The sequence below is a fragment of the Suricata suricatta genome, chromosome 6, assembly GCF_006229205.1.
Source record: "Suricata suricatta isolate VVHF042 chromosome 6, meerkat_22Aug2017_6uvM2_HiC, whole genome shotgun sequence".
In the NCBI taxonomy this organism is placed as follows: domain Eukaryota; kingdom Metazoa; phylum Chordata; class Mammalia; order Carnivora; family Herpestidae; genus Suricata; species Suricata suricatta.
Genome location: NC_043705.1, coordinates 134514624 through 134535148, shown reverse-complemented (window position 1 = coordinate 134535148; position 20525 = coordinate 134514624). Strand labels below are relative to the sequence as shown.

Here is a 20525-nt window from a genome sequence, read left to right as displayed (position 1 = left end):
AAAGCTCTTTGATCTGATCCACCTCACCATGTGACCTATCCTACGCTCCCTCCCCCACCCACCTCTTCGAATTGGCTTTCAGCACACATTTCTGGAGCTTCTGTGCTCATGCATTATTGACAAGCTGGCCCTTCCTCCATCCCCAGGGGGCCCCATCTGAGTCTGCGGTGAGCCACCACTTTAGCAAGGGGAAGTCAGTGAGTAAGAATCTGTTATTTCATCATGTCAGCAGCAGAATGACAGCCTCTCTACCTGTTTACTGACTCTGTGGGCACAACTAAAAACTCATTAGGACGGGAAGTCTAAGGACCTGGAGTTCACCACCTTCTCATCTCTGTTCCTGTTGGACACAGAGAGGGCTGAGGCCCCGGAGATGGGTTTGAAGGAAGCCAGCTTTGTGGTGAGGCTGGATGGAGGTGCCCTGGGAGGCCCCTGGTCGTGTGGGAGGCCCCCAGAGTGCGCGCTTGGCTTCTTACTATTAAAACACAGGCTTGTAGAGCACATGCTTGGGATGCCCAAACGTCGGAGGAACAGATAAACATTTAGATGGTGGATAGATAAGGTCTCGAAAATTCGAATTCCTTGAGTCTAGGGGGGCTCTGTGTTTGGCTCTCTGACATTTGTTTATTTGTGCGCCAGAGGTTTTTACAAGTGAATCCCAGGAGGGAAGAATAGCAGGTGATCCCAGCGGCACTAGCTGTGGACTGTGGCCATTCTGGGGGCCAAGCCAATCTTTGAGCTGCAATTGCTCTGTGACAATTCCTCTGCAAATTTTGAAACAAGTGGTAGAAGCAGCCAAGTAAAGTTTTCCTTCTCTCTTTTTTCCCCCCAAAGCGTTAGAATGAGCCACCTTTGGAGCTCGTTTTGAACGCGCTTTCTCATGCTATCTTACGGACGGCGAGTAAAAGAAATTATCATTTGCACTGGATCTTTGAATGTGGGTGAGAGCAAAAGCCAAGCCCGGGCTTATTTTAATTGAGCAAGACAGAGAAGGAGATTTAGAAAATTCAGGTCATAAAGGGCCCACGGGGTCATTTGTTGTAAGGTCCCTTCCACTGTCCTTGGGGAATCTGAGACCCCCTGGTGCCGAAACCCAGGTTCATGAATCTGAACCATCTGCTGCGGGTGCTGAGAGCCTGGGGGTGGAGGGGGATGATGTCACATGGGTGCAGGCTGCAGTGTCGCTGGCGGAGATTTTAGAGGAGCAGAGCAGGGAAGCAGTCAGAAGTGCCTTGCAAGGTGTCACCGTCATAATCAGGGAGGTGGGGACAGATTCCTCCCAGGCTGCTTCCGGACAAGTCTCTCGGTCTTCTTCCTGAGTTAGAAGTAGGAAAAATGTGCTATTTTCTAAGGTGCCTAAGGTGGGTGCTCAGCTTAGCAGACCTGCTCTGGTTTTATCATTACTTACCAGACCACCCAAGGACCTGCCAGAATTATTGGAAAAGACCCAAAAGGTCATCCTGGGCTACTAGTTTTCCTGCTATTAGTTTCGGAGCTTTGGGCGTAATGGGAGGAAGCAGAAGAAGGTTGAATCTTCATCGTGCTTTTGCCAAAGCTGTTATGTTTTAGATTCTCTGTTTTAGAATTCTCTGGAAGGTTTCCTTTGGGAAAAAGAAGGGGGTTCTGTCCATTAACAAAATGTTTGCAAAATGACTCATTTAATCCCTTCTCATTTTGCCAATGAGGAAACTGACACCCAGAAGGTTAATTAGCTTAACGAGGGATTCCACAGTTAATGGTGCCGATTAAGTTACAACTCTAATCTTTTGACCACCAGGGTACTGGTGGTGATTTGAAGGGGGACCTGGACCCAGAGAGGACTCTGCATGTTGCATGTGCTACCTACAATACCTACAATTCTCTGTTAAAGTCACCCATATCTGTGTGTAACATCTATTTAATAACAGTGTAGTTAACGTGTGGATTACTGGATGATGTTGATAAATTCTTTTTTTCTCTAATTTTATTATCATATGATAATTCTAAAGGCCAGTTTGGCTTCTTATGTGAAAATGAAACCAAGATCAAATTTCTTGTTTTAAATAATTGAGGATAACTAAACTTAACCAAGCGGTGAGCCTCCTGACATTTTGCAGAATTCCCCTCCCCTAGAAACAGAAATAATTATGTTTGTTGACTTTTAAAGTTTATAGGAATGTTTACTTTCTTCCATTTCCCCTTCTATCTTTCAGCTTGAAAAGCTCAGCTGTATTTGATCAACTTTATTCAACTTTTAAATATTGTCTGTCAGCAGGGTGTGGTAACAATGCAGTGTTTATCTTCTGTAAGAGAATACAATGTAATCTCTATCCAGAGGAGAATCATAGCTAAAGGTATTGGCAGATAAATATATAGCTATTGTAGGGAAAATGGAGATGTGGAGCTAAGTGCTATTTTCCAGTTTCTGTAGAGTCAGTTCTCACCAGTTTGTGGAAAGCATCTTCAAGACTTGAACTAGAGACTGTCTTCCTAACATCATCTTAGGTGTTACAGTTGCATTCAGGAGCAAATCCAGCTCCTGCCTTAGGATCTGGAGGCTAGAGTTGTACGAAGGATGTTCTGGAAACCAAGAGGAAGAGCAAATAAACGAGACTTGGCAAGTGGGGGCACAGAAAGGCTTCTAATGCAATACTTGCTTTAAGAGAAATTGGGGGGGAGGTGCTGAGCAGAAGTAAAGCAAAGGAGAAAAAGCACCACCTAAGGAGCCTGAAGCCACATTGGAAACACAAGTCTTTGCCATGTCTCCAAAGATGAAAGCCTACTTGCATATGTGAAGAAGGAAGAAAGACGAACAGGCAGTGGATGGATTGCAGCGAGCTCTGTGAGCCAAGATGAGAGTTTAAATTAGGTTTCAAAATCTAGGGCAAACCAGTGAAGAAGTTTAAGCATAGAGGTGGAAACTGAAGGCAAATTAAAGTTAAAGATTCTGAAGCAAAGACAAAGCCCTGTGGTTGTCATGAAATTGGGTAACTAAGTTGGCTTTAGAGAGAAAAATGTTTGCAGTGGAAGAGAGATCAAGGGTGTTAACCCCAGAGAGAAGATCAATCATCTATCATCAGGCATGGATGTCATACACAGCGTTTTCGGGAATAGAGGTAGAAAAGAAAAACTGGCCACTAGAAGTTCAAACTCCCAATGGCTAACAGAGGGAGGCAGGGGTGTGACGAAGAGCTTGATGAAGCAAAGCTGTTTTTATTTCCAGATCGGAGAGGTGTGATTTGGAGGAGAAATGGGAAGGTAGCAGGGAGACTCTCTTTCTGGTAACTTCTGTGTACACGGAGGTGGGGTGGGAGGCCCTGGTGTCTCCTCTTGAGAGAGAGGGGAGTTATGTAAAAGTTTAAGGGAAGAGAGTCTACAGATTATCCATGCGATGATTCTCAAAGTATCAGGTGATTAGTTGCTCAGTAAATGGTTACTAAATGTTGAGTAAAGAGCTAGACTGTTCCCAGGAGATGTGGATTCTGAGGACTCCACATCTTTGGCACTTTTCCTGGGCTAATGAGATATTCACGGGGTTCCTTTACATGTCAATATCTCCAATCCTAGCAGTGAATGTTTAGTTTCATCAGTTTGCCTTCAAGCAAAGTGCAGCTGCATTTCATGATTTCATGGGCATTCCCCCATTTACCAATATTGACTGAGTGCTATTGTGTGCTACGTGCTGAAGGTATAAAAGGGAACAAATTAGAACCTTTTCCCTTTGATGGAAACCTCCTATGTTCAAGTAGGTGTGGAGTGTTAGTAAGATATTTTTTTTTAATACTTAACTTACATTTCTCCTTTAAAAACCAGTAAAACAACAACAACAACAACAACAACAACAAACAAGCCACTCTTTAGAGCAACATTACAGTACATTATCTTAAAAGATGAATGTGTAGTGCAAAGTACAAATAAACAGATATCCATGTGTGATCGTTCATCATTAGCCACTGTCAACCACTGCTTAATCTGACCGGGGCTTACTTCCTGTTCTTGAGTCCTAGACTGTGTTAGATGTTTTAGAACCCTAGTCATTGATCCCTAAGCACGATGGCACTCATTGTCTCTGAATTACTTTGTTTAGTTGTTGCATTTTCTTCTCATATATTTCTTAGATATTTAATACAAATAACAATTTGTCTTTACCCATCTTCCCGTGTTTTCTTTTTGGTCTCATGTTTCCTTACAAATGGTCTTTAGTCACTATTTAGGCTAATCTCTGTCGGTATTGAATACCCCTATGACCCCGGCGGAGGTGTAGATTTTTTCCCTTTTTTACAAGGAAGAGAATTTAACTCATTCCAAGAAGAAATTGAGCTCATTAGCTATTTACCTTTTTGACAATTGGCATTAATTTCCTTCACAGCCACAAACAGTCTGAGTTGGAATGAGAAAAAGTTCAGGTTACACCCTAAATTACTTTGGTTAAGGGTTATTCATTTCTTCTAACGCATTTTAGAAGTAACAATGAAAAATTTTGACAAGTTTTAAAAATAAAGCTAAAAACGGCTTTAATTGCAGGTCTAGTAAAACTCTAGTGCCTGTTACAAATTCTGCGAAGACCTGTAAGACTAAAATTATGATTATTGCATTTGTAGTTTTATTAATTTAAAGTACATGGACAAAGACTAAGGAACATTTAAGGGTATTTTTTTGTTAGCAAATTAATTTTTAAAATAATCTTAAACTACCTCATTCTTTCTGCATGATCAAAAGTAGAAAGCTCCCTTTGATCATATCTGTTTTGTTCCACTGAGCTGAAAAAGGGCAGAAGGATCCCAATTATTTTATGTGACCGTATGTATACACGTATAGATCATAAATTAACATAATTACATAAATAAACACAATTGCATTGCATTTATGACAAGATATATCCTTGAGGGGCACTGTTACTTGAACATCAAGCAATTGAATCCTTTTCCCCCCCGTTCCTTGAAAAGTTCTTGAGGACTGTAAAATGATTACCCTTGCCGTGAAGGTAATCATGTGACAGTGTGATGTGTTCTGGCCAATGAGATAGTAGAATCCCACTTGGGAGCCACTAGGAAAGCTTTTGCTTTGCCCACGAAAAAGTCAAGTGCAGGAGGAGAGCTTCCTCCTTCTGTCCCTTCTATCTTCCTGTCCTGAAGGTGGTTATGTGGGAAAATTACAGTTGGACCCGTGGCAGCCATGTTTATTAGGATCATGAGACAAAATCCCCAAAGGCAAAAGGCCATCATATTTAGGATTGTGGAAGCTAGAGAAAGGATCAGAAAAACAGAAGGAAGGATCTGAAAAAGAAATGAACCTAGGTCTCTGAGGAGCACTTTGTTACCTTTGTTGCCAAATTTGAAACTACTTATTCTGGTTTCATCATCTATGAGGTAATTGCTTAAACCTCCACTGGTGGCTGAATTCTAACTGATACATTTTAACATTTTTCTGACTCATTCCCGGTATCACATTTTATTAGTAAGTAATAGCAGATATCCAACCCCCCATTTTTAGATTCTAAGCCCAGGGTTTTCCTGGCCCGGCTGTCTTTCCACATGGTTATAATTTGGGAAAGAAATACATATACTGTGAAGTAATAACATACGTTACCCATTATGCAGATGTGCCCTCCTCTTAGTTAAAGCCCTATTTCTCTCAGAACCCTCTGGACTGCTCTGTTTAGCATTTGTCTAACATGTTCTGGGAATGAATTTCTCTCTATTACTCTCTGTTTCCCTTATCATTGAATGTTTTTTTGCTTCATTATAACTTCAGGCAAGTTACTGATTGTGAAATTAGTTTTCCTGATCTTTATAAGAGGATAATTTACATTAACCTTTTGCATATTTCACAGTCTTGTTGAGTGGAAAGGGCTTGGGGATGTGAGGCTCAATTTATTACCAACATTCTAATTTTTGCTTACTAGTGGTGGCTACATAGGTGTTTAAATCTTTGTGTGCATTGTAAGCATTTAATAATGACTACTAAAGAGAAAGCAGACCAGTTTGTAAAGTTTGTAAAATGACACAGTTGATGACAATTTGGCATGTACGCATTCATGTGGGAGAGAAGATGGATATTAAAGAAGTTTATTATTACCTGTCAATGTTGTCTGTGTCCCATCAGGAGAGGTTGGTAACTTACTTTGGTTCCTTAACAGCAGCAACAAAAAAACCCCATTTTAATATAAAAGCAAAGTACACATGAAAAGCCATAATTGAACCCTGGCTTATTTTTTGGTGTGTACATGATATATATGGAGATTACACACTGAATAAAGGCCCATCACGACACACTACATTTTCACCTGCCTTTGTAAAGTAGCAGGTGTGCTTGACAGTTTTATTCTATTTTTAGTGGTGAAAGCCTGATCCATCATTTTCTTTTGCTGATTTATCTCTTTTTAGAACATTTTAAAAGACCTATCGGTGGGTATTTGGTATGCATATACCTGAAATCTAATCATAGCATTATGTATGTACTCAGAGAATCCACAGAGATTCTCCAGTCAGAGCATGTCACTAACTCTGGCAACTATGATTAGTCTCCTAAGACTGTGGCCTTAAGTGAGAAAGCCTTTCCAAAACACCATACGATGGGGCTATACAGGAGCAGAGGTTAGCGTTGACACTCAGTAAGTGAAAAATGACTCCTGAGCTAGTGAGACTCGATGCTCCGAGTTAATTAAATGTATCAATATATTTAAAGAAAATGTGTCCAATGGGTGGATTGATAAGCCACAAAAGCAGAAAAAGGAGAAATCCAGAGATCTTTTGTGCCTTTCAACCAAGACTTGTCTGGGAGAGACGATGTTCTGAACCGCTCTATTTCCAAAGGCAGGAGTCTTACTGTTACCGTTTTCATTATGAATCTCTGACACATAGGGGTTGTTTCAGTGTTAGATACTGCACACCTTCATGTCATTTAATCCTCATAAAAACTCAAGGATGTAGGAACCACCATTATCCTTATTTTATAGATGAGGATATTAAGGTTGAGGGAGGTCAAGTTATTTAGATTCATACAGCTGGTGAGTGGCAGTGTTAGGATCTGAACTTAGTCTAGAGAACCTGTATATGTGGCTACAATTTGGTGAATTTTTAATGACAGAAGGGAACTCTCTCCTCAGTTTTACAGAGAGCAATTTTGGGATTAGAAGTCTGTAACTTGTCCGACAGTATGTGTGAGAATTAAGGCAATAATTCAAGGGCTCTCGAATCTTGCTTTGATGTACTTCCAGCATAGTCGGATGCTTCTCGGTGAGGAAATCATTAGGGAACCGGCCAGTGGAGACGAGACTGCTTTCCACACTGGGGCAGCCCGGGAAGACTGTACTCCTCGGAAGGAAGTGGATACGCATAGAGCCCATGCACACATACCTATGTTTCAGTGTACGTGTGTCTATGTATAGAGGCAGTCCTCATTATTTGTGATTCTGTGTTCGTGAATTTGTCCACTGGCTAAAATCTACTTGTCATTCTCCAAACCAATACTTGTGGCACTTTTGTGGCCATTTGCAGACATGCACAGGGTGGCAGAATGCTTGAATCGCTTGGTACCCAGATTCCCAGGGCATTTAGACAATGGGGCCCTCGGCCTTCTTGTTTTAGCTTTCATGATATAAAGAAGTATCCTTTTCTCAATATATTTAATGCCACATTTTCACACTTCTGTGGGTTTTTTGGGGGGTGATTTTGCTATTTCGAATGGTCCCCACATGTAGGGCTAAAGTCCTTCCTCAGCGCAAGGAGGCTGCAGTATGTCTTATGGAGAAAATACACATGTTAGATACACTTTGTTTACAGTGCTGTGGCTGTGATTTTAATGCTAATGAATCAATGACACACACACACACATATGTTTATTTATTTATTTTTGAGAGAGAATGAGAAAGAGAGAAGAGAAGAGAGAGAGAGGGAAAGAGAGAATTCCAAGCAGACCCTGCACTGTCAGAACTGAACCCAATGAGGGACTTGAACTCACTAACAGTGAAATCATGACCTGAGTTGAAATTGAGAGTTGGACGCTTAGCTGACTGAGGCACACAGGTGCCCTGAATCAATGCTGTACATTAAACAAGGTGTCTGTGAACAGAAACAAGGTTGTGTATTGACCGGTTGATGAAAATATTGTGAGCAAATGCTTGCAGGAACTTAAAGCCCTATTTCCTCCAGAAGCAGTGGTTCAATATTTACTTATTTGATGTCTGTAATGACTTTATAGAATATAAGAACTATGGATAATGAAAATCAATTGTGTATATGTATATATATTTATATATAGTGAGATGGATAGATATAGTTACATGAATAGATCTAGATAGGAACACAAAGATATCAATGTCTGTCTATATAGATATAAATATATAAGTATACAAAGATATGAGAGGCTATAAATATAATAAACCCTCAATTAACACGCTGGCTATCATTATCTAGTACCTGACTAGGATTGTTCTCCAAACCAGTCATTCCTGGGAATGATGATGATAAGTTTTCTGGTGCTAAGTGGCACTTGTCCATAATATGGAAGGAACAGTAATAAACAAAGCAAAGTCCTTACTCTCATGGAACATACATTAGAATGTAAGCTAAAATACTTTGCTACTCTATGTACAATAGCTAGTATACTGTACCTAGTACCTAGAAAGTACTCGACAGTTTTTGAACTACCTAAAAATCTTAAGGAGAAAGTGGAGGTTTGAAGGAAAAGAGCATAGTTCAACATTCAGTAGCTATATTAGACTAAACTAGATAAGTAAATGAGTGAGTATGGGATAGGGGATATTTATAATGACTTGTCCTTGTTCTAAAATTTAATTTTCCTTTTTTTTTAATGTTTATTTCTGAGAGAGACAGAGTGTGAGTGGGGGAGGTACAGAGAGACAGAGGGAGACAGAATCTGAAGGAGGCTCCAGGCTCTAGGTTGACTGCAGAGAGCTCAATGCGTGGGCATGAACCCACGAACCATGAGATCATGACCTAAGCCCAAGTCAGATGCTCAACTGACTGAGCCACCCAGGTGATCCTGAAATTTAGTATTCTATAGATAGGTGTCTGGAGCTCTACATTAACAATAAGAATCCTATCTAATTTGTAGGAAGTGAACATATGTTCTGGCTTTCAGATCAATTCATATGATATTCCTATTTCTTTAATAGGTCAAAGAAGCAGGTCTGTTCTGATGCAATGCCAACTGAACACATGATCCGATTGTTCCAGTGACCCCGTGCCAAAAGAAGCAAGAACAGGCTTTCCAGTGTTCATTATGGGGTAGAGAACATGTTTAGTGTTAGAGTGCCTTAGAAACAAGCTGCTATTCAAAGCTTTCTAGGCAATTTGAAGCAGGTTGCTGAGCTTTGAAAAAATCCTGCAGCCAAGTTTAGAAGATCAAAGTACTTGGAAAACATATATACTCTGGGCTATTTAAAAAATGCAGCACTCAAGTCAATATGAGCTATACTCTGAGCAATGCAGACAGGAACAATATGAGGGTAGACTTTAATTCCAAAAGGAGGGGAAAGGAAGGGACAGTGTCACAGGCGTTTGTGAGACAGGACAAAGAGAAGTCCAGTTTGTCTCAATACAATACACGTAGCTATAGGGAATTCTATGAGGTCAGGTCATTTCTTATAATTTAAGTGAGACTCAGAATGATCTACTGGATATCAAAGCCCTATATGGGCCTTTGCTAGAATTGTGCCAAAATAAATCCAGTTCTGGAATTCCTCTGGGTAGTCTATCTGGACCATCAGACCACACCACCTCGACACCTGGTGTCTGAGTGAAGGATCTGGAAGAAAGAATCAGGACTCTGCTTCCAGAATATACTAGCTAAGAGGTATGAGAGGAAGCCTGTTTAAATGAAATTGGACCTCATATATAAACTGACTCAGCTATTTCTAAAGCCCCCATTTATCCCAAAATACAATAATTGTGTGAAAGAAATATGATACTCTTATTTCACAACAAGAGTCATTTTCGTGGCCGCAAAATGAAAAAGCACTACCCATATGCCTGCACCATAGACTGTCCGTGCTATTTCCTCCTCAGGATGCAGAATTGCTCCCTTTCATGTGGGGGAACATTGTTCCAGTGCTAAGCAAATAACAAGGTAGGTGATGCATGAGTGTGGTGCCATGAACCGTGGTGCTCACAAACCCTCAAGAAAATGTGCTGTGGGAAGGATCAGGGAGGCAGTTCGTCCCTGCAGGAGGTAGGTGTCTCTTAATGGGTAAGCTCTGCCCCAGGGACTCACTGTCAGCTTGAACAAGGTGTTCTCAGAGCTTACACTAGCCTGGGGTTCCTCCTACCAAATCCCAAATCCTGCATCTTTCTCCGGTATGAGAACTGCAGCTCAGGCTGAGGACCTTCCAAAACACCCTGCTCCCTCTCCACTTCTCTTTATCCTTCAAAGGTGTCTCCCCTTCCCCCACCGCCACCCCCAAGTCTCCCCAGTGTCTAATACCGTTCTTGTGTCTGCTTCTTGGAGATCATGACATAGGCACATGAAAGAAAGGACTTCTTAGTCCATAAGAACACAGAGAGAGGAAAGGAATGGCCCATGTATTTCTGACACTGGTCACCAGGTGCCCCCTTGGACCAAGAGCCTGATGGAACCTTCTAGAATAAAGTAAAAGGTGACACAGACTGGCCTCCCTTCATGCACAGTGCCCAGGAGGGACAGATGAGCCACCTGATGTGGACTGGGAGTGAAGGATCTTGGCTTCATCTTGGAACACTAGCTGACTTGAGGTGAGAAGAAATAGACTGAGGTTCGCATAAAGAGCCCACAGGCAGCTCTACGTTTCTCCACTGAGGGGGACTTGAGAAGACAGCTTTGTGGAGAAAGGCCAAGGTTGTATGCCTAGTTGCATGCTGAGTTTCCTTCCCAACTTTCCATTCAGGGTTCAGAATGTACTTCTGGGACTTTCTCTTTCTCTTAGGGCTGCCCTAAACGTTCCTTTGTCCTGCAATGCTGGGAAATGCAGGGGATTTGCCTGGGAATATGTTTCTGCCAGATCTCTCGTATGCACACATCAGAGCTTCAGGCATTTCTCTTGGTTTGTAGCTGGAAAAGATTCAGTTGAAAAAGTGAGAGGGGCAGAGGGATCATGGACATTACCAAAATACAAAGCATATTGACATTATCAAGTTTATAGCCTGTTACCTGGAAATCTAGAAAATAATGATAAAACAATACATGCTTTTCTGCCCTAGGAACTGAAGACTGGTAGAAGAAATCTTCCTTCCTTGCCTTTCCACCAGTTCACTTTTCTTTTAATGAAGAAAGAGCTGGTGACCTAGGTGGGTGAGAGTCAGCTTCCACAGAGGCAAATATTCATGAGTGACTTGTCCTCAGGAAGGGGAAATAGTTTCCTAATTCAGGAAGGAACACCTAGATAGCAGTTCAGAGCTCTGGCTGTGGTAGAGACGTGCTGTGTCACTCTGAGCAAGGCAGCAAACGTCTCTCACCCTCAGGTCCTTTGTGGTCAGATGGACTAATCTGTGATTCAGTGTGAGGTCTGCCTTTGCCATTTCCAGAGTTTTGTATTGTCTAAATGAAAAGTGGATGCACAGCATATGACAATACCAAAGCGTATCTGAAATCAGGGTCGCCTTCATGAATCTGGCTGGCCATTTTTTGCAACAAAAGAAAACTATTTTTATTTTATTTTTCCTCTGAAAATCCTTGCTTAGGTTGAAGACTTGATAGAGCACCTTTTGTATACACAGAAGCTCATTATTCTTTGCTTAATTCAGAGTTTGATTATCAGGCATGTTTATCTTAAAAAAGAAAATCAAACTTCATACTTATAGGTAAAGTTAGATTACCTATAAAAGAAATAAGTTATCATAAAATGCCTCATAATTTTCCAAGGATTATGATAATTATATTTTTTGTTTTTTTAGTTCCTCCAAACATTAGCTACCAAACAGTATATTAGATTAATTTTTTAATTAAAAAGTTACTTAGAGAGAAAATAATATGTCAATATTTCATATTTCCTTTCTTCTTGAACTCTAAATAATAAATTTTATTAGTAGAAAAGTAGGATATAAGAAGGACAAGCAAGGAAGGGCAACTCCTTGGGAGTCCATAGTAAATATGGCAGGCTTATTATTCAAGTTAAATGAGTATGATTATCTGAAAGCTCTTTGCAGTTATCATAAAATCCTTTTTCTCTGTATGCATTGCTGCTGGGATTGAAAGGAAGGTTACAATTTTCTGCCCTTAAGTTCTTTGCCAACCATCAATAGCTGATGAAAAGGAGAAGGAGGAGGAGGAGAAAGAAGAAGAAGAAGAAGAAAAATAAGAAGAAGGAGGAGAAGGAGAAGGAGAAGGAGAAGGAGAAATGAAGAAAGAAAACAGAATCACATAGGAGGCTTGGTTTTCCTATTACCCCATTACCTGTCCACCAATTGCACTAAGGCCAGATCCATGGACAGCCAGCTGTAGCCACACAGGACCAGGGTCCCCAGGCCACCCTCATGCAAAGCAGTTAAATTGGAGGGCCCCGAAGCCAGCTTCTGCCCACGAACACCTCCAGGGTAGGTCTCTCTGGGCCAGCATCTCTTGTACCAGTGAGGACCGGAATGTTTTGTCTCAGACCAGGAATGCTGATAGAATCAGACAACTCTGCAACCAGCGAGGAACCCATTTACCACGGTTTACTTTTCACATGTGTCCTGAAGAGCAGCCACTCTGTGAAGAGGCTGCTTCAGCAATAGGAGAGGGGCAGATGCTGCCATGGATGCCTTCCTACCCTCAAAGGAAGTGATGTCCTTTACCCAAATGGCTTGGGAAATTTGAACATCCTTTCTGCAGGAATACACCTTTATGTGAGTAGAGAAGACCACCTTTGCGAACACATACCAACAACAGATACCTTTTTCTTCACAGCTCAAGACAATTTATTATTCCCATTTTCCAGGTTAACTGAACACAGAACCATCTTAACTGCTTATTCTACTAGTTCTCAAAGTGTGGTCCCTGAACCAGAAGCACCAGCATCACCTGCGAGCTTATTAGAAATGCAGATTCTACAGCTGGAGCAGGACTTACAGAATGGGACACTGGAGGCGAGGCCCAGAAATCCGTATTTTAGCAAGCCCTCATGTAAATTTGCTGCATGCTCAAGTCTGAGGACTGGTATTTTATGCCTTTTGTTCATGTTTTTAAATTAATACTGATATTTTCAAATTCATGTTGTCAAAATTTTCCAGTTAATACCTGCAAACTATTCCTTCCTTCAAGTGGCCCTTGGGGCCCTATGTTATATTTACTAAGTCATGGGCTTTAAACTTCAAAAGGGTAGGTCTCTTTGGTCCTGGAGCCTATATCTCTGGTTTCGAGTCATATATACATGCCCTAATTCTTTTCTTTATTCACAGAAGTCTAGATTCTGTCCAGATTGATCACTTGATGGAACTTTACATTTCTTTGGTTCATAAGATCTATAAATATATTTTCCTTCAGTTTCTTAAGACCATTGAACTTGATGGAATCTCAAGATATTTAATAGTGTATTTGCTATTAAGTGATAAAGTCTTTTAAATCTTGATGTGATTTTGTATTCTTTTATAGTATTAAAACTTCATATATTTGGTGGATGTTTGAAATGATATCCAGTTGAAATTTGGACCTCTCACTTGTCTTTCTCTGACTTGCGGTCACAACTTAGGAGGTCATTCCAGCAACACATGCACATGCACAAGCATTCACACATGATTGAAAAAAAATTTAATTTTACCTATTTTGAGAGAGAGGGATCATGTTTGAATGGGGGAGGGGCAGAGAGAATCCCAAACAGGCTCCATATTATCAGCACAGAGCCCGACTGGGGTCTTGATCTCACGAACCATGAGATCATGACCTGAGCCAAAATTGAGAGTTGGACCCTTAACAGACTGAGCCACCCAGGTGCCCCTATTTTCCATTTTGTCATACTTTGAGTTGCACTAGGCTGGCAGCAATTGAAATTTCTCTTATTTCTTTTGGGATTTTCTTGGGGAAGTAAATCAATATGAAGAATGGCAAGTAAAAAAAAAAAGGAAATTCTAAACATTCACAATGGATTGTATTGGTAAGGGTTTCTAAATTGGAGAATGTTTGAAAACTTATAGAGCTTGAAAAAAAATCCTAGCTTCTGTATCTGATTAACATTTCCTTCAACATTAATTAATCAAGTATCTACTTAGCCCCTGCTATGGGTCAGACGTGGTTTCAGGTAATTTGAAACATATGAGTGAACCAAATAAACAAAGACAATAAATAATACATTAGTAATTTCTATGATATTTCAGAAGACACCAAATTTATGAAAAAGGAAAACAGTAGAGTAGGATAGTGGAGAAGAGAAAAAAAGACTGGTTATATAAGGTGATCTGGGAAGGCCTCATGGAAACCAAATAATGTGAGCAAAAAGTTGAAGGAGGTGAGGAATTTAGCTCTGCAGCTACCTGGAGGAGAAGCTTCCAGACAGAGGGAGAAGCTAGAGCAAAGATGTGGTTGACAGCATCCACTGTGGTAGATCCCAGGAATGAGGGGAGAACTCTAACTGGGATCAACTCAAGTAGGTCACAGTGGCCATATACAAGGACTTTGGCTTTTCCTTGGAAGGAATTAGGGAATCATTGCAAGGTATTGGACAGAAGCCTAACACGATCTGACATGTTTTCAATGGGTCATGTGTTTTGAATATACTTTGGGGGGGCTATATCAGATCTATAGAGTCTGTAATCCAGGTGAGAGGTAATGGCCTGGATTGGTATTGCAGCAACGGAGGTGGTGAGCAGATGGTGTTTGAAGGTAGGTTCTAGAGCATTTTTGATGAATTAGATGTGGGATGGGGTGTGTTTTATTTATATAAGAAATTTAGTTTGTTGGATTGCATTTCAAGTCTCTTGAAGAAGTTTCTAGAATCTAGTCAGCTTGTTCACCCTGAGAAAAAGATTCAAATTTCAGTGTATGTTATTAATTTGTTAGGGCTGCTCTGACAAATACCACAAACAAGGTGGCTTAAACAACCAAAATTAATTTTTCCATATGTTTAGATGCTAGATGTCTGAAATCAAGGCATTGTCAGGGAAGTTTCTTCTGAGGCCTCTCTCCTTGGCTTGTAGATGGCCTTCTCCTACATTTGGGGGATGTCTGAAATGGAAATAGGAAATGGGAATGAGAAACACCATGTTTCTCATGGGTGTCTGTGTCTTAATCCCTTTTAAGGACACCAGATTGGATTAGGAAGCAACCATCTGACCCCATTTCTCCTTATTTTTTTAAAGTCCCTATGTCAAAATACAGTCACATTAGATACTAAGAGTTAGGGCTTTAACATATGACTTTTTTGGGGCACAATTCAGCCCCTAGCAGTGTGCAATTGTACATTTTACTCACACAGTCATTTTACTCATGGTTGTGACATGCAACTTAGACACACATCTGAAGGCCCTGACAAAATCTACCCAAATTCCACAGTAAGATCATTTAAAATAAACTGGGCTTCATTCTTAGCAGTATTTGGAAACATCTCAGTCTTGGATTGTCATGACTGCATTTAAATAGAAGCAAAATACTTTTTATTTGCACATGCTATTCAAGATACAGCTATAACTAGGAAGAATGTTTGGTTAGAGGTGATTTTTAAGCATCTTATTTTTTTCTGATAAGATACCTGTTTATTATTTTATTTTTAACTTTTAATGCTTATTTATATTTGAGAGAGAGAAAGAGAGAGAATGAGCAGGGGAAGGGCAGAGAGAGAAGGGCACAGAGGCTCCAAAGTGGGCTCTGCACTGACAGCCCTATGCGGGGCTTGAACTCAGGAACAGTGAGACCGTGACCTGAACTGAAGTCCCACACTTAGAACTGGCTAAGTTACCCAGCACCGCCCCCCCCACCTGTGTTTATTACTTTAAAAGCCTCCATTGTTACAGAAACACATACCATGGAAGGGGAGAATCTCCTGTAATCTTGTGCACTGTTTTATTCCCGGACTTAGATGCTCTGGGGAGGGGCAGCTGGTGAAGCGCTCTACCTGCAGACATTTCAGAGCCCCCTGAACTTTCACCATGGGGGTACTGCTGGGATTGCTCTGACCATCCATAAACTGTCATACACTTGGACTTTGGCCATGATTTCTTGGCCAGGTTGATGATTTCTGACTGCCCAGCATAAGCCCCCCATCTCGGCCTCTGCCAGGGGAGCAGTGCAGGGGGTGTGAAGTGTGTGTGTGTGTGTGTGTGTAAGCCTCAGAAAGGTTCTGTTCTATCAGGGTGGGGGAGAGGGGAGGCTCAGGGAGGCTTGATCCCTGCTGGCTCGCCTCTGGCCCCACAACCTCTTGGCTCCTGACAGGGAGAATTTGATGCCTTTCAAAATATAGAGTATATTGATCTGTTTTCTAGGCAACAGATGCCAAAGCTCTGGCAGCTAATGTGACTTCAGAAGGTTAAATATGGTTTTGGAGTGAATTACCAGCCGCCCACAAATGTTTTATAGGTGGTTGAAATGCAGATACACAGAAGGAAGAAGCTCAGGGTGGGTTTTGTGTGTATATATGCATCTCTCCAGGCATAAGTTATGTCCTTTGTGTTTCATCTGAGTCTGCAGGACTCTGTGTCTTCATTAGACAATGTCATCCCTAAAACATTAGTAAAAATAGGAGGAAAATGGAAAATATCAAAGATAGGAAAACAGTTCTCTTTACTTTTCTGCATATATACATATATATTAATCAACAAGACTGTCATTCTATCGTGCCCAGAAAAAAGGTAGGAGAACCAGAGAGAGACAGAAAGTATGAAGCCTTCAGTAGTGGAATGCAGAATTTAAACTTCTTGGGAAAAAAACACCAAGAATTTGGCAATATGTTACTAAGTGACAGATTTAGAAAGTTCTTTGTCATTTGATCTGCCTTTTTCCTCCCCTTGCCTTTTATACATGTGGCCAGTAAAAACAGCTCTGTTGGTTTTCATCTTGAGTCTGGTTTTGCACTCTGGTCTTTTATGTGACGGTAAGCTCTGGTAGAGCCTGAATTTATAGAAAGTACCCCAGGGGGCAATTGCAGTCTGTTCTTGGAATATCTTCTACATTTCTGTTTAATAAAATGTGTGTGAATATGGACCGATTCATGGTAAGGTGGATTTTGCTAAACATTTTAGCCTCAGATGGGGCACCTGGGGGGCTCAGTCGGTTGAGTGTCCAGCTTTGGCTCAGGTCATGATCTCTTGGTTCATGGGTTCAAGCCCTACATAGGGCTCTGTGCTGACAGGTCAGAGCCTGGAGCCTGTTTCAGATTCTGTGTCTCCCTGTTTCTCTGACTCTCCCCTGCTCACATTGTCTCCCTCTGTCTCTCAAAAAATAAAGAAAACATTAAAAAAAATTGCAGCCTCAGGAAACCTGGATTTGAATCTTAAGGTTAGTATCTCCCACCATTGACCAATGTCTTCTATTATATCCTCTCTCTCAGCTCATAATTGTTATATGTGGAAAGTGTCGGTGATCACATGCTTGAACTTTCACAGTGTTGTTTGAAGTGTTATGTTGGAGAATAACGTGTGAAATTGTGCTTTGCAAACTCAAAACCCTACCAAACGTTGATTATTAGTGTTGAAATATTTCCACATGCATTTGAACACTACTATTCAGAGAACTGCTTTTTTTTCTTTGAGAAAAAGTTCTTAAATTAAGGTTAGAACTCTCCTTAGCAAAAACAACGGGCATGGAGATAATGGGATGGTACTTTTTTTGGGGGGGGATATAGACGATTAGCCCTGACAAACAAAAAAGGGAAAGGAAATTTTTCTACATAAGCATATGGATAAGTAACTACCTAAGAGACAGATCTTTGGTTTTTCAGGCTGCTGTAATGGATTGATGTCCATTTAATTGCCTGGGTGAAGTTTGTGTGCAAATGTGATATTAGCACATAATTATATTATAAAAATGTGAGGTATCTAGGTAATTAAAGGTTGTGAGAAGGAAAAGGGATGCTGACCCAGAGGCACCATCTTGTAGGATCAGTTTCCATTATGTTTCCCAGAATTAATCAAGCACAGCACCCCACCCCCACCAGCCCCACTGTAAAGTAGCACGGTGCCACTTGGTTTAGGAGATGTTCTCTTCAGCTGGCTTTCACTTTGGGGCTACAACATGAACCAGGAAACACTGCGTGTCCAGGTGGACATACCTCTCAGTGTTTGATTTGCCACCTGACACAGGTGGGAAAAAATTCTGCTGATTTTTCTCTCAGGCATTCTGTCTTTTTTAGAGGATGGAATAGCACCAAATATTCTTTTCCATTCTGTCCAGTTCTGAGGACGTAGTGGATTCTTAACAATTACTAAACTATCCGTGACACTGTGAATAGATTCTGCAAGTGATTTACTTCCTGAACGAATATTCAACTTTTTCCAGATCCAGGTGTCAGGGAGGAAGAATTTACTCTGCGTTTCAAGGTCCTTCTAGCTGAACTATGAATCAAATTGACATGAGACAGAGTCCACACAGGGAATTCCATACAGACATGGGAATTCCAAAGACAGCGAGGCAACACAAGCTTACATGAGCTAAGGAGAGGGGTGGAGGTCTGAGGATACAAAGCAGAGAAAGATGTCTAGCAGGGAGGTGAGAGGAGGTCTTTGGAAAACAAAGTTTGCCTTATTCTGCAAATCAATTTCTTAGGTAGAGGGGAGTCGCTGTTAATATCACTCTTCTCCTACCAGCAGACAGTTGAGGGGAAGGTAAAGAGCTTTTCCTGAGTTCACTGGGTTTTGATTTCTTTTAACTCAAAATAATGCTCGTGCCAAGGTGGCCCATCTTGGGGTGGCCTGCCTTTGGTCTCTACACAAGGGGACAGAGTACTCTAAAAATCAGGAGAGTGGAGAAGTGTTTTGTGGATGATGATACTAATGGCTTATGCTGTAAGTAGAATCAAATCAAGAAGTCGTTTTTTTTTTTCTCTAGATAATGCGAACTTATTTAGTGTTTTGAAGTGTCTGGGAGTTCAAAAGTATCTTTGAGTACACTCCCTGCTTCATCATTTACTCACTGTGACACGTGGGTCTCTTCCTCATCTGCAAAGTGAGAGTAGAACTATCATAAAGTTTCCATAAATTACTGCATTTAACGTACCTTAAAATACCTGGGGCATCGTAAACACTCACTAAATGGTAGCTATTAATTACAAATTTCAGAAAAACAATGGAAGCAAGGAAATCTCATATATTGAAGATTTTGTAAAGGCAAAATGACACCACTACACTCAAAGTCTCCTGCAGGGCATCTGTGTTATGGCATTTGGCATGGTTATTATTATTGTAATCAAATTGCCAGAACAGTGGGTATTGTGCTGGGGGAACCTCGGCTTCAGTTGCACTGCATCTTAGACTGCACTGTTATTTAAAGGGGAACGATGAAAAGCAAGAGTGGAAAATAGTACTCATTTGTAACAATTAGACTTGGCATTTTACATACGTGTTGAGAAAGATAGGCAATCTTCTTTAACCAATTCACTTTGAAGACAGAGCCTCTGCCTTTATATACACAACCCCTCCCATTATCTATATATTTCATTTATATATGTATATATGTTATACTTCTGTGTGTGTGTATCACACCTTGCAGATAACTATGCCTCAGTGGCCTTTCCCGACAGATGGACCCTTGCTGGTGAGGCCCCACACCCCCCTATCAGATGCCCCTCTTTTTTCTAGTTTTACTTTTCCTCTCTCCCACTGACAGTCTCCTTGTACCATACTCTTTATTTTCTTTAATGTTTTTCTTCACTCTGTCGTGTCTGAAGTCTGCCAAAAGCAGTTGCATCATCTGTCCGGTTTTCACTACCACTGTAGTGACAGACATACAGAGATTAGTAACCCTTTAGGAGAGTATGCTTTGCTAAATAAAGTAACATTAACACCACTTGGCTTTTCCAAATGGTACGATCATTGCGTATACCTTTGGTTGAATTAATTGTGGTTTCCAGTAATGGCTGAGATTAGAGTTCTATTGCAAAGGTGATCTTCCTTCCTCCTGGAATTTTTCCTGATGGAACGGTAATAGAGCTAGTGTAGTCTGATGTAGGCAAAAGACTCTGAAAGAAAGGAAGTAGCAGGGGCTTAGGTATCTGCCACTCTGGGGCTGTGCATTTCTCTCCACTATTTGGGGAAATGAGTGGAGATACTAACTGGCATAATTGTGACAAAGCAAAGAAGGGCATGCCTTGAAGCCAATGGTGGAGGATCCATGTATAGGCTAGCATTTCTGAGCGTGCACGTGTTGCTGCGGGTGAGGAATAGACATCCTGCATTCAGCTGACTTCTCACTTCAGTGGACTCAGTGCCCAAGGAATATGTCATCTGTGTAGGTACAAAAGGAGTGGAGGGAAAAGAAGGCAGTCGCCAACAAGCAGGGACTAACACTCAACCTGTCTCGAAAACAGATCGATTTCTCCAAGTTTTGCTTTAATAGTGAATAAAATCATTATGATTCTGTTGACATTGCCAGGGAAACCTTTTTCATAATGGTTGTACTTGTAGTCCTCAGTTTGCAGTAATAGTTATATT

At 41.0% G+C, this 20525-nt stretch overlaps 1 long non-coding RNA gene across 6 annotated transcripts; it reads left to right on the top strand.

Annotated features, from left to right (window-relative positions):
- The first annotated feature begins 231 nt into the window (after positions 1 to 231).
- LOC115293264 lies at positions 232 to 13467 on the top strand. Of its 6 annotated transcripts, none has more exons than XR_003909454.1 (4): positions 232 to 400; positions 2193 to 7349; positions 9119 to 10712; positions 11178 to 13467. It is a non-coding gene; the product is annotated as an uncharacterized LOC115293264 (long non-coding RNA). The 6 variants fall into 6 exon arrangements; XR_003909451.1 differs by having other exon boundaries at positions 1778 to 7349; XR_003909455.1 differs by having other exon boundaries at positions 232 to 7349; positions 11178 to 11264; positions 12198 to 13467.
- Positions 13468 to 20525: the final 7058 nt, after the last annotated feature.